At 37.5% G+C, this 14612-nt stretch overlaps 1 long non-coding RNA gene across 1 annotated transcript; it reads right to left on the bottom strand.

Moving 5' to 3' along the window:
* Positions 1-13391: 13391 nt before the first annotated feature.
* On the bottom strand, positions 13392-14342 carry LOC140844795 (uncharacterized). Its single transcript, XR_012123292.1, has 3 exons — positions 14229-14342; positions 14017-14120; positions 13392-13652 (listed from the first exon to the last, which is right to left on the bottom strand). It is a non-coding gene; the product is annotated as an uncharacterized lncRNA (long non-coding RNA).
* Between the last annotated feature and the right edge of the window lie 270 nt (positions 14343-14612).

The following is a 14612-nucleotide window of genomic DNA, read 5'->3' as shown; positions in this document are numbered from 1 at the left end:
CTCCTATTGTTCTACAAGAGCTAAGGTTAAAAGAAAGGGAAAATCCTACTATCAGAATTTGAATGGAGGTTTAAGACAGAGTACGAACATGAGAGATGATATTTGGCTGGCTGTCATTTTTTAGGGCGAGATGTAGGAAACAGAAGCTGAACTTTTAATGCCAACTCAGAGGACTGAAAGTGTAAAACATAAAACAAATACTAAAATGACAGACTGGGATAGAAACATGTCAACAATTAGATTTAATGCAAACTGTCTAAACATACCCATTAAAAGCCACAGATTAGCAAAATTCAGGGGAAAAAATGACCCAACTATATGCTGTTTATATAAACTCACATAAGATAAAAGTAAGTTAAGAAAAAATATATGTCAATATTTATCACAAGAAAGCCAGAGAGGCTTTACTAATAACAGTTGCAAGTTAATGTCAAAGAAAAAATTATCAAGGACAAAGGGCATTATAACATAATAAAAAGGTTCACTTCACCAATAAAACATAATAATCTTAAATCAGGCACCAAACAACAGAACTGCAAAACTTATGAAGCAAAAACTGACACAGTGAAAAGAACACATATACAAATATACAGTCAGTTGGAGACTTCAACAACACTCTCACAATAAGTGATAAAAAATAGATAAAAAATTGTTTAGAAGACATGAACACCACCATCAAACAATATCTATAAACTGGCATTTATAGAACACTTAACCACAGCATGATACACATTTTTTCATACACACATTGAGTATTCACTGAGACCACATCCCATTTAATAAAACAAAACAACTGTAAAAGAACTTAAAGAATACAATATGCATTCTCTGAGTATAAAATAATTTTTAGAACAAATAAGTTTGACAGGAAAATCTCCAAACTCATGACACACAGATACTGCACAACACATTTTTAAACAATTTACGTCAAAAAAGTATCTTTCTATTTATCTCTTTATATATATGTATGTATCTATCACATCCACTCTTACCACTCCTATTGACCATAGTGTTAGAAGTACTAGCCAATACAGTAAGTCACTAAAAGCACACAGATTAGAAAGAAAAAAAAAACCAAACTGTCCCTAGTTGTGGAAGACATAATTATCTATGTAATATATGAAAATCTCAAGTGATATTAAAAATAAAAGCTCAGAAAACTAAAAATGAGAGCTTAGAAAGTGAGCAGTAAAATGATAAAATGCTGATACACAGTCAAATGGAACTTGACACAAGTTGAACTTGGATACAAGTTCAACAAACACAAATCCATCATATTTATATTAGCACAGAACAAATAAAACAAAAATTGAAAACAATACCATTTATAATTTCTCTAAAAAAGTGAAAATATTTAGGCATATCAGTTTACTAGGGCTTTCATAACAAAGTACCACAGGGTAGGTGGTTTAAACAATAGTAATTTATTTTCTCATAATTCTGAAGGCTAGAAGTCCCAGATCAAGTTGACAGGGCTGGTTACATCTAAGGCCTTTCTCTCTGGCTTACAGATGACCGGTGTCTGTGGTCACGTGGTCCATTCTCAGAGTGTGTCTGTGTCCTAATCTCTTTTGTAAGAACAGCAGTCACATTGGATTAGTAACCTCCATATAACTTCATTTTACATTCATTACCTCTTTAAAGGCCCTGTCTCCAATTCAGTCACATTCTTAGGTACTAGGGGTGGAATTTTAATATATTATTTTGGGAAGATATAATTCAGCCCCATAATAATATAAAGAAAACAAAACATGCATAGGAACTATATGCTTAAAATCAGAAAATGCTGAACAAGTAAGTCCAAAGCATGTTCATGACTTAAAAATTACCACAGAGTAAAGAGGTCAATTCTCCCCAAATTGATCTATAGGTTTAATGAACGCCTATCAAATCATTGCCATGTTTTTTTAAAAAATGATTCTAAAATTTAAATAGAAAGGCTCAGTAATTAGAATAGTGAAAACAATTTTGAAATAGAATCAATTTGCCCAATTTTAAGTCTTACCATATATTTAGAATAATCAAAACAATGTAACATCAGAAAGATAGACAAATAGTTCAATGAAACAGATAAGAGATTCCAGAAATAGACCCAGACAAATATACTCAAGTGATTTTTGACAATGGTGCAAAATCAATGTAATGTCTCCTCTTTCAATTCTGATTTTATTTATTTAAATCTTCTCTTTTTGATGCTTAGTATGTTTAGATAATTTTATCTTTTTTAAAAACTAGTTTTGTCAATTTTTCTATAGTTTTTCTGTTCTCTATGCTGTACATAAACTCAAGAAAAAAAGACAAAAATAGAGAAAATGCACTAATTTTATATAAGCATGATTACCCTGATATCAAATAAAAAAATACTCCTTATGAAAAAGACAACTTCAGTTTAATACACCTCATCAACATAAATGCAAAATTTCTTAACAAATTTTACCAAATCTAATCCAACATAAAAAAAAGAATGTATTACGACCAAGTGAGGTCTATTCTAGTAATGCAAAGCTGGTTCAACAAATGAAAAATCCATCACTAATATACTCACCATATCAACAGACTAAAGAATAAAAACCATTGAGTGTATAAATGCAAAAAAAGGCATTTGACAAATTCAACATCCATTTCTGGTAAACCAAATAACCAAATAAAAAAACCTATCATTAAAGTGAGTATCGAAGGGAGCTTCCTTACTCTAGTAAAGGGCCTCTACCAAAAACCTACAGCCAGCATCATACGAAACTGTGAAAGAATGAAAATACATTCCCTTCAAGATTGGGAACACAGCAAGGATTAGGACTCACCTCTTCTATTCAATAAGAGGATTCTGGCCAGTGGAATATGTCAAAGGAAATAAGAGGCAGGCAGATTGGAATGGAATAAATAACATTATCTCCATCTGATGACCTAATTATCTATACAGAGAACCCCATAGTGTACCAAACAACTCATATAACTGTCTCTCCCCGCCTACAGAGGACTGTGACCACAAGCAGCACAGTCAAGGGCGAGTGTAATGAGCATCATAAATACACTCCCATAGCACCTTGTGTATAGGCCTGTGAATTCCTTTCTTTTTATTATGCCAACTTCATTGCAAATACACCACCACTGATCACATGTTTCAGTCAATCAGTGTAACTGTTACAGCCACTCCCAAATGTTAGAGAGAACACACTAAATCCAAAATCTCAAGTATTTTCACCTCTGCTAATTAATTTGAACCAAAGATCATCCCATACTTCTTTGTCTAGAACCTTTAGTATCTATTTCCTTCCATGTTCCCCGGAATGTATCAATATAAATTAGCAAAATCTCATAAATTGTTTTGGCTTATAAACTACCACCTTCCAGGGAAGCTCTTACAACTTTTATTATTAATCTGTGAGCTTAAGGGTTGATGGGCATAGGGTAGAGGTGGGGAAATTATGGTTCATAGACCAAACCAAGCCTGTGACCAGTACAGTCTGCCAATAAGAATGTATTTAAAATTTTTATATTTTTGAACAGCTGAAAAAAATCAAAAGAAAAATGATATTTTGTAACAGGTGAAAATTATATGAGATTCAGATTTCAGTTTTCATCAATAATATTTGCTGGAACATGGTCATGCTCATAAATTTATACCCTTCCTATATTGGCTTTTGTACCACAATGGCAGAGCTGAGTAGCTGTGACACAGTTTATATGGCCCAGGAAGCCTAAAGCATTCACCATCTGGCCCTTTAGATAAAAACTTTGCCAACTGAGAGATTACAGTGAATAGATGTCATGATAAGGCATCCAACTCAAATGAGGTCATTGCAGGATTTCTAAATAAGAGAAGCAAGAAGGCCCGTCTCACCACACAGAGGAGGATCAGCTGCTTCAGTGGACAAAATTTTTAGCAGGGCTTGGGGGTTTAAGACTTACGAGATGCATCTTAGTTCGTCCAATGTTACCATCCCAAATCTAAGGTCTCACTCCCTTCCAGTTAATGCCCTAATTATAGAATAACAGGTGTGGAGCCAAGTTGATTTGTGATTCTGTGACATGGCTAATTCATTTGGGACATGATTCTCAGCTGTATTGGCCTAGACGTTAACAAAAAGAGGAAGAAAGAGAGAGATAAAGTGAGACAGACTACTTTAAAATCAGCACAGAATCCAAGAAGAAATAGTTTAATGAAAGCACCTGGTTGACAGGTAACAAAATATAGATGAAGCAACAGAAGATGAGGAGGCAACTCTGAGATCTGGAAAGCAGAATGTTGCCACCAACACCAGGACAGGATGTATGAATGAGGAGCTATGGACAGAATCCACAAATAAGTGCTGTTCAGCAGGAGGTGAGCCCACAGAGCTGCTTCACAGGACCAGGAAGCAGTAGCTCTGAGACACTTCCAAGCAGGGACAGAATCCATACGGAGAATCCTATAGTGTATCACACAACTCATGTAACTGTCTCTCCCAGCCTAGAGGACAGTGATCACAAGAAGCACAGTCAAGGGCGAGTGTAATGAGCATAATAAATACACTCCCACACCACCATGTGTATAGGGCCAGTACGTAGAGATACCATGACATTTCTGCCCTCTAATCATCCACATTGCTGAACATACTTAATAGCCAAATAGCAATGCAGCTGGGGAATGTATAGTTCCCTGTGAGACAGAGCAGGGCAGGGATAAGCAGGAAATAGGTCTGAGAGGATGTGGTGAGTGACTGATCCAAAATATGAAGATTAAGAAATATTACAGGATATATAAAGAAAAAAATTTGAGAAAACAAATGACATGACAAGTCAAATGCTCTAATACATAACTCACAAAGGTCCAAAATGAAAGAGAAAAGGAAAAATTATCAAATATATAATATAGTAAAGTTTCTCAAGTCAAAAGTAAATTAGCATCCAGATTGAAAGGGCTTCAACATTACCAGCATATTGGATCATAAAAGACACCAAGTCAATGTTTCCACAGAGAAAACAAGCAGGCCACATACACAATGAATGAGACTAAGAATGACACTGGATTTCTAAATAGAAGCTAAGAGACAAAGGAGAAGACCTTTAAAATTCTGAGGTACAATTGTTTTAAAACTAAAATTAACTGAACAATCTTTTAAAATAATTAAATACATTTTCAATAATGCAACTCCCCAACAATTTAATACCTATTTACTTTTTCAGTAAATTATAGGAGTATGTATTCTACCAATAGAGCAGGTCATGAAAGAAGAATGTACATATTACAAAGGAGACAAGAGAGAGATTCTTGAACACCAGCTATGCCAAAAGTCTAACAAAGATTGGTGAAAAAAAAAAGAAATGTCTTGGGTTAAAGAGAGGAATGTCTGAAATGTAGAAAATTAGAGGCAATTTTTAATTTTATTCAAGATTTTGGGCAAAAACCTTATGATGCAATTACTTATTTGGGAACAACCAAAAGTTATGTAATAAAAGCAATTTAATCTCAATTCATTTTTTGGCTTCTCAGAAAATAAAAAGCAATTCTAATAAGCTATATAACTATAGAGGAAGAATGGAAGAGGCAGAATGTAGATATGATGAGCTGTTAGGATGTTAAATTCTCACTTTGATAATAGGAAGACAGTAGATAATGTCTATCTCCTGGACTTGATATAATTTTATTATCTCTAATTCTCCTCAGTTTCCCTTACTCTGCATTCACTGTTAAACTAAAAGTTAAAACAAAAGGGATTTTGAATTATTGGAAAAAGACATCCTGCCTGTCCTAAAGATAAGCACTTGTTAAAATTAAATATAATGAAAAAATCCAAGCCCCTCTTCATGTCAAACAGTAGACATGAAATGTATTAATATATATAGGCAATACTAACAGAAGAGTGTCAATTTTTACATCATTAATAAGATATGCATTATATTTTTTCTGTAGTATAATTCATATAATGAAAGTCCATGAAACATAGATGTTTTCACATAAATTATGCTCCGAAATACACTGTTAGAGAAATGATTCATGTTGTTTTTATTTTTATCATATTTCCAACTACACTATCACAACTATGACAAAGGCTAAGTTTAATTTAACATTTCCAAAGGGCCTACAGAAAGCTGACATCCATGATAGATGCATTAAATTATCAAATTAATAGAATTATTTATGTATAGTTCTTACATAAGCAAGAATGCTGTGTCGTGGGGCCGTAGGGTAAGAGAGCCTTGTTTCCATATCACAAATCTTTGTAATAAATCATCAGCATCCCCACTGGTAGGAATTTGGTTTTTATCTCTCCACAGTTCCAAAGAAGACAATATCACAGTCAGTTTGAACTGAGAAAACATCTAAAGATAAGATTTATGGTATATTTATTCAAGTAACATAAATTATTACATCAAAACAGTGCATAATGAATGAAGAAAAAGTTCAGTTGACTATTTTGGATATGAAACTAATTAAGGGCCTTTAAGTCGTTAATTAGTCACGATATAATGGGAATTATTTTTAATGAATTTTCATAAATTATCAATGTAAAAGTCTTAAAACTTACAGTGTTGACAAGGCCAATAATCTGGATAATTTTCTGTTACAGCCTTCATTTCTGATCCCATATAATCATACTGAAAAACAAATTTTTTATGATTCTTTTAAAATGTGAATGACAGAAATTGTTGTGTATAGTGAATATATCTTGATGATAACAGGCAGGAAAACCAAACCATAGGATCTGTCAAACAATTTGAAGTATGTTACTATGAAGACGATTACACTTACAATAAAAGAAAACAACAAAAAGAAAAAATCATAAGTGAGCATTCAAAACAGATTCTCACTTTTTAATATTTTAAACACTCTTGTGCAAAAACAATCTAAATCAAGTGGTATGAAAATGATTTTCCACATTCTGCTCTATGGTAAAGGCTTCCTTCAGCTAGAAATTTTCTAGCTGACACAGTATCTGGGCATTCTTAGGAAATTAAGGAGAGCAAATGAAGAAAACATTAAAAAATATATACCTATAGGCAAAAAGGAAGAAATCCCAGTGATGTAAAGTAAAAATTACGTGGAATAAGTGATTTTAAAAGGTTTGATAAAAAATAAGATGAAATAATGTAAATGGAAGGAGAAAGGAAACGTTGGTCTCTGAAACTGGTAAATTCTGGAGAAGATACGGACTCATGTTATTTGGGAGCTTAATGAGAACATCTGTTCTTTGGAGTCATATTTTGAAAATGCTTAAAACCTCTGCAGAAGTTGCCAATTCTACAAACTGAAAATAAGGACTCCTACCAAATCTTAGAAATCTGTATAGCTTGTTCACTCACAGTTGCAATAGAATTGAAATGGATGGACTGCTTATGAGTGTTGATAAAAGAAGTAATGTAAAACTATGTACTTCTATTGGATGAATTAAAAATTAGATATATTCCAGACAAAATGATGTCTTCCTGGTAATACAAAAGGCACTGAATTAGGCAGCTTATATATAATTTTCCTAAATAATATATAATATTCCTATACAACACACAAATAAGAAAAATCCTATTTATGAAAACTGAAGATCATCAAAGAGTGGAATATATAATTTCCTATACGAAGTGTCATGACACTTTGGAAGATATCATTAGCTTTGAAGGTTTTATTTCACAAGGCCAAAATTCTTGATATATAAAGAACACACAGCAATGCTTAATTAGTAGAAGTAATACAGATGATCAAATGTGGAAAACAAAATTGACACAATTAAAATAATTTAAGAAACCCACAATAACAGTTCAAGATATTAACTCTTTCAAGAACTGATAGGACAAAAGGACTCAGTGAACACAGAGGGTGTGAATAGCACAGTTAAAATATTTGCTTCATTAGTATGTACAGCAGTACAACCAACAATGCAGGATATATAAACCCTTTCCAAATGCAAACAGACCATGTACAAAATTGATCATATACTGGGCTAAAAAGGGAGTCACAATACATATCAAAGATTTTACATCATTCAGATCATGCTCTTTCACTTATATGGAATAAAACTAAATATGAACAACAAAAATATAACTTGGAAACCCCCAAATAACTTGAATCTAACCAATACAACTCTAAATTACTCAAGGGTCAAACACTTACATCCACACGTACAAATGAATAAGAAAATGACTTAAAAAAAAACTAAATCTTGACGGAAATCAGGCATATCAAAATTTGTTTTACTAGAAACAACAAAAAAACCCTGTATTGTATATCTGCTCTTTGAGTAAAGATAAAATTTTAACCAGGAATACATTAGAAAATAAGTAATGGATGAAATCAGTGATCCAATCTAAATCAGAGCGGCAGGGAGGGAATAACAAAGAAAAGAGGAAAGCAATAAACTGAGAAATGAACATTAAAAAATCAAGAAATCCAAACACAGTTTCTGTGAAAAGATGAGTACAGTTGATAAACCCTTGGTAAGTACTACAAAGAAAATACCATGTGAATTTTTACCACTGTCAGGAGGGCGATCTGCACTTCCCAGTTCACTGCAGCCTTTTTCACACTTGCCTATGGATGGAAATAATCTAAGTGTCCAACAGTGGATGAACAGACAAGGAAAGGTATACATACAGTCATAAAAAAGGAGAAAATCCTCCCATTTGCAATGACATGATGCACCCAGAGGGTGTAAGGCTCCGTGCAGTAGGCCAGACAGAGAAAGGCGAAAGTGCATGGTATCACTTGCACACAGAATCTAAAAAACAAAAAAGCTGGTATCATAGAAATAGAATGGCAGTGACTGGAGGGAGGAGAAATGAGAAGGGTAGGTCAAAGTTATAAGAAGTTCTGTTATAAGAAGTTCTGAACTACAAGTTCTGAAGCTCCCATGGACTGCATGGTGACTACAGTTAGTAATAGTGTTGTATACTTAAAGGTTGCTGTGAGTAGATCTTAAGTGTTCTCAACATGCGCACACATGTGCACACACACACACACACACACAGGGAAGAGAGAATGAACTATGTGAAGTGATGGATGTATTAATTATCTTGATCCTGGCTATCAATGCACAATGTATACATAGATAAATCATCACATTGTGTGCTTTAAATATATACCATTATATTTGTCCTTTAATTATGCCAGGAAGTTGGAAAAATATATTAAATGAATTAGTAAGCTGATCACTGTCAGGTATGCTCAAAGAAAGCAATGTGGCCTGAGAGGCTAGAGCAGGTTAAGGGCAGCGCAAGGCTGCTAGGCAGTGCGGTCAAGGCTGAGGACGGGGAGCGAGGGAGACAGTGTAGGGCAATCTAGGCTAGTTGTGGCTGAGTAACACCTAAAATAATATATCTTTATTTGGAAATTAAAAAGTCAATGAAATTTTTGAAATTAAGGAAAAGTTTTCATTAAGTTTAAAGAAAGAGACAGAAAGGAAGAGGAAAGGAGCCTTGGAAAGGCAGATAGGAGCAGGAAATTTCACCACCAAAGCTTTTTCCACTATGATAAACATTATTAGATGTTGAGGTAATAGTTTTGAGAGAATTTTTTCCTGAAAAAAAAAAAGGATATGGGATTTTTCAAATGTTAACCAGGTGTTGAATTTCTTAAGTGCAAAGAGTGACACGTAAAGAAGGTAAAAAAGGTCGCATATAATACCATCATGAGGACTTAAGTAATTTCCAATCAGAGAATTGCACTTGGAAACATATTCCAATTTTAAATGGACGCAGTGAGCCTGCTAGAGTAATGTAGGAATCAGTACTCCCTATTAATACTGAATAAGAAAGTGAATATAAACATACACATTCTTTTGTCTTCATCTCATGACCAATGTATACCAGTTCACACTAGAGAACTGGACTGTTGTCTTCCTTTCATTCAGCAGAAAATAACAGGAAATGTTTGAGAACTCATTGTCTACCCAGAAATTCAGACAAACAGTGTAACTTGTATTAACTTTATGTGCATACAGGAAAGAACAGAGAGCAAAATATCAGAAATAATTCCTTATCTCTGGGGCATCAGCCATGTGTGCCATTTGATGGGATGAATAATCCTGGATTGTGCCAAGTCAGTGAGCTATAAATCAATTTACTACATCATTGTGTAGCACTTATAATGGCAATTTTTATGTGAACTAATTTTCTAACACACTGAAATGTTATTTCACATAGAAAAATTGTAAAGAAAAAAAAATTTCTTCCTTGATCCTAATACATTGATCCCTAAATGTAAGAGTAAGAGGGGTGCAAAGGTTGGGTGTATCATAAAATAGGTTGAGTTAAAATAAACAAGCAAATAAACTGGACTCAATTGGTAAAGCCTTGGTTTAAATAAGTTCATTTATATTTCCATAGGGAAGTGCAGTATGCCTCCACCCCACGCATCTAATATTGTTATTATCTGTCTGTCTGACTACATGCACACAGGGAATTTTGTAGGAAAGGAAGTGCTCTTAACTCTCACTGTCCCTCATAAGATTTTGAGTTTGGTTTCAAGCACTTTTTTATCACCTTCTGTGCAATTTTTCAACACTTACTAGTTCTTTATAACAATGGTGACCAAATAATGTATTGCTCAGACTGAAATAATGTGGAGTGGGAAGGGTGTTCACAAGAAATTTAAATTATATAATTATTGGAATTGAGATTTAGTTCAATTTTATTACTTTGGTAGACCTAGAAGTATTTCTACTCAGAAGTCATTTTCAAGAGTAGGTTTCTTCTAACTGTATACATACATGTATCTGAGTATATACAAAGCCAAAAATTTTTCGAAGTTTTTTAGTGATAAAAAATAGTGTAAGCAAAACCCTAGTTCTTGATAAATACTTACGTACTTCAGTTTCTTGCCTGTATCTCCCTATAATATTTCTGATATTTTGGAACAATAACATCTTTCATTACCATCTTAACATTTTCACTACAATGTCTGACTTTGTTCAAGGTTGATTATATGGGTAATACATTTAAAACTGTTTTGCTGAATTTCTGAAGGCCAAGCCCAGGCTGGCTGGCATCAAAGGGCGAAATCTCTGGGAGCCATAAAAATAGTTGATTTTGTAACCACTCCTGAGGGAGTTATGAGCTGGGGTCTGGCTCCTTGCAGGCTGCCAGGAACAAGGTAAGAATGACTGCATAGACGTGGAAACTGTCCCTGTGGGTCTGTTTTGTTCCTGGAGTTTACAGATAGAAACAGCACAAAGGCAAACCAAGCAGTGGAACTGAAAATTGCCACAAAACCCTTAACTGACACTCCCTTTTAGATTTGCAAAAAACCTGCAGGCCTGCAGGTAGGCTTGTTAAGAGCTCTGCCTACAGCTAGAGATCAGCAAACACCCCTTGCCCGAGGCTTGTGTCTCCCCAAAAGATAAGAAAATATGTACAAAATAATGATTGTTTCATCAAGGATTTGTAGAAACACCATGACCACCTGTGCTGGCGGGAGTCAGCCGACGCGGGGAATTTCACGACCTCCCTCGGCCCTCACTGGCGCTCCAATGTCCGCAGTTGTCCATCATCTCCTGCTCCCCTCCTGCTGCCCCTTCCCCAGCATAAAGGGAGCTTGAAACCAACCCTGAATGAAGATGGGCCTTCAGGACACACTAATCCTCCCATCTTCCAACTGGCCAGCTTGTTGAAAAAACTCTTTCTCTACCCAACACTCTCTGGGTATTGGCTGGATGGGGTGGCAGAGAACCGAATGTTCATGCTTACAGTTTCATAGCTTCCTCCAGGAACCCCACAAGCTACACACAATGAAGACCGTGGAATACACTGGGCAAGAGTCCCTCATGGTGCTGGCTGGCAGGGAAGAACAGCGGCCCCTGCAGAAACTCTCCCCAAACTCATCTCTGCCTCCTTTATGATAGAAAAGCCTTGATTTACTGAGGGCTGCAGCCTGGGGCACTGGTGAAAACACCCACAGCTGAGAGAGGAGGAGGGAAGGAAGCTCTAGTTCTGGAGGGAGAGGAAGAGATACTTGCTGGGCCCGGTGTGACTTCTGGAGGATGGACGTAGGGACATTTGTGGAGACTATATCCCCAACTCCAGGCGAGTGCCTTCCTAACACTGAGTCTCATCCTAAACTTCCCAGAATTCCTCGGTTCTCTGCTCCATGCCAAGCCCTCATCCTGTGCTACAATGTGTCAAGAAAAAATTACAGTAAAGAGAGCAGGGGAATCGGGAAGAGACAGACTTTATCAATAAAGACACAAAACAAAGCCAAGTGGAGAAATCCAAAGCCAAGCAGAGAACAGGCATCCCTCTTGCAAATTATCATTCCCAATAAACATAAGATATCACTAAAGGGAACTGACGATCCCCCTCTGGCTGGTACACTAAGGGTAGCCATGGCCACAATGCACAGAAACAGACCTACATCTGACTACATTAACACACACTTTCAAACTAAAGACACAGCAGAAAGAAAGGTGTGCTCATCTCCAAGCCAAAAAAATAGTAATAATTAATTCAATTCAGCGGCTACTGCCTTTTGTAACATGTTTAGCTTTCATGAAAAAAAAAAGTGAGAAGGAATACAGACAGGAAGAAATGTGATATGAAAGCTATAGCTCATAAGAGTCAGACTGATAAATGACAAGGTGCTGAAACTATCAGGAAAAAGATTTAAAGCAACTTTAATTAATACCTTAAAGGCACTAAGGGAAAATATTAATCAAGCAAGGTCATGCCACATGTAATTCAGCATCATGAATTAACTTACATGCCGGTCGGCACTGTAGGAGGGTTTCCCTTTCTCCACATCCTTGCGAACATTTGTTGTTCATAGTCTTTTCGATACTGGCCATCCTAGCTGGTGTGAGGTGATATCTCATTGTGGTTTTTATTTGCATTTCCCTGATAATTAGTGATGTGGAGTATGTTTTCATGTGCCTGTTGGCCATCTGAATTTCTTCTTTGCAGAATTATCTGTTCATATCCTCCGCCCATTTTTTTAATCGGGTTATTTGCTTTTTGGGTGTTGAGACGTGTGAGTTCTTTATATATTTTGGATGTTTACCTGTTGTCGAATGTGTCATTTACAAATATATACTCCAATACTGTAGGATGCCTTTTTGTTCTGTTGATGGTGTCCTTTGCTGTACAGCAGCTTTTAAGTTTGATGTAGTCCCATCGGTTCATTTGTGCTTTTGTTTCCCTTGCTCGAGGAGATGCATTCAGAAAAAAGTTGCTCATGCTGATATTTAGGGGATTTTTGCCTATGTTGTCTTCTAAGAGTTCTATAGTTTCATGGCTTATATTCAAGTCTTTAATCTATTTTGAGTTTACTTTTGTTTATGGGGATAGACAATAATTCAGTTTCATTTTCCTGCACGTAGCTGTCCAATTTGCGGACACCGTCTGTTGAAGAGGCTGTCATTTCCCCATTGTATGTCCATGGCTCCTTTATCATGTATGAATTGACCATATATATGCTTGGATGTATATCTGGGCTCTCCAGTCTGTTCCATTGGCTGCAGCTACGTACGGGTCCCTGAGCCTGCAGCAGCAGCCTGGGAAGCTGCCCAAGTCTGGTGATGGAAGAGGTGCAAGAGCACCTGCCCCAGCAGAGGCTCAGGATGAGCAGCGGGAGGAAGAGGAGCAGGAAGCAGACTAGGGTCCTGGGGCGCCGGGTGCCTCCTGTCCAAAGGGGAAGCTCTCCTCCGCACACAGCCAGGGTACCAGCTGGGTCGTGGGCCCGATGACAGCAGCTACAGGGCCACGCAGGTGAACAGAAGAGGCAGGTTATCCCAGGTTCCCCCCGTTATCCTGCTTCCACCCTGTCCTCACTACCCTCTTTGCTCCTGGCCCTGTGCAGAGGGTCCTGTCAATCACCGTCACCCATGGGGTCCCTGTCACGGGGAGGCTCATGAGCCTCACCCACTCACAGAGGAGGAAACTGGGTCCCAGAGAGGGAGGGGAATCACCCTTGAGCCTGACAGGACTGTTCCGCAGTGGAGCAGAGTCCCAGCCCAACCTGTCTTTATTACTTCCCCACACCCAGCATGGCCCGAAGCTTCCCTGAGGCTGGGGAGCAGCCCACCCCTTGCGAATGGCCCCAGGCCAGAAACTTACCTGGCTCTGGCTGCCAAGTTTAAATGTTATGGGACCTGAAGAACAAGAGTCCCTTTGTGCCGGCCCTCTGTCCTGGGGCCTCCAGCTGACAGGACAGGGTGTAGCTGCAGGACAGAGGGGCACCTGTGAGTCCCTGGAGCCACATGTCAGGGGCCCTTCTCCCAGAGCCTGCCAGCAGGTGGAACCCACACGTGATTCCTGCCCAGCCTCACCTCTCCTGCTCATCCAGGGTCTCCACGGCCTGGAAGAAGGACCTGAAGTGCTCCTCGGGTTCCAGGTGATGCATCTTGGCCATGTGCTTGTATGTCATGATCTCACGTACGATGGAACATTCCTGGGGCAGAGGAAGGACAGGATGTGGACAAGGAAGGGCGTGAGGAGTGGGGCAGTGGGATGGTCCTGGAACTTTGCTCATGTGGAAACCCACCTTCCCTCCAATGCCATCCAGCCCTGCCTGTTCCCACTGTTGGGTCTCTAGCTGCTCCTCCAGGAAGGCTGTCTTGATGCCACCGTCACCCCCCACCTGACAAAGCCTTAAGTGTCCTCAGCCCTGGGTGTGTTAACTTTCTCAAGACATGTTATACCCAGGAGTTGGG

The sequence above is a fragment of the Manis javanica genome, chromosome 12 (genome assembly GCF_040802235.1).
Source record: "Manis javanica isolate MJ-LG chromosome 12, MJ_LKY, whole genome shotgun sequence".
Classification (NCBI taxonomy): domain Eukaryota; kingdom Metazoa; phylum Chordata; class Mammalia; order Pholidota; family Manidae; genus Manis; species Manis javanica.
The sequence above is the reverse complement of the archived record's forward strand: the minus strand, read 5'-3'. Positions and strand labels throughout refer to the sequence as shown.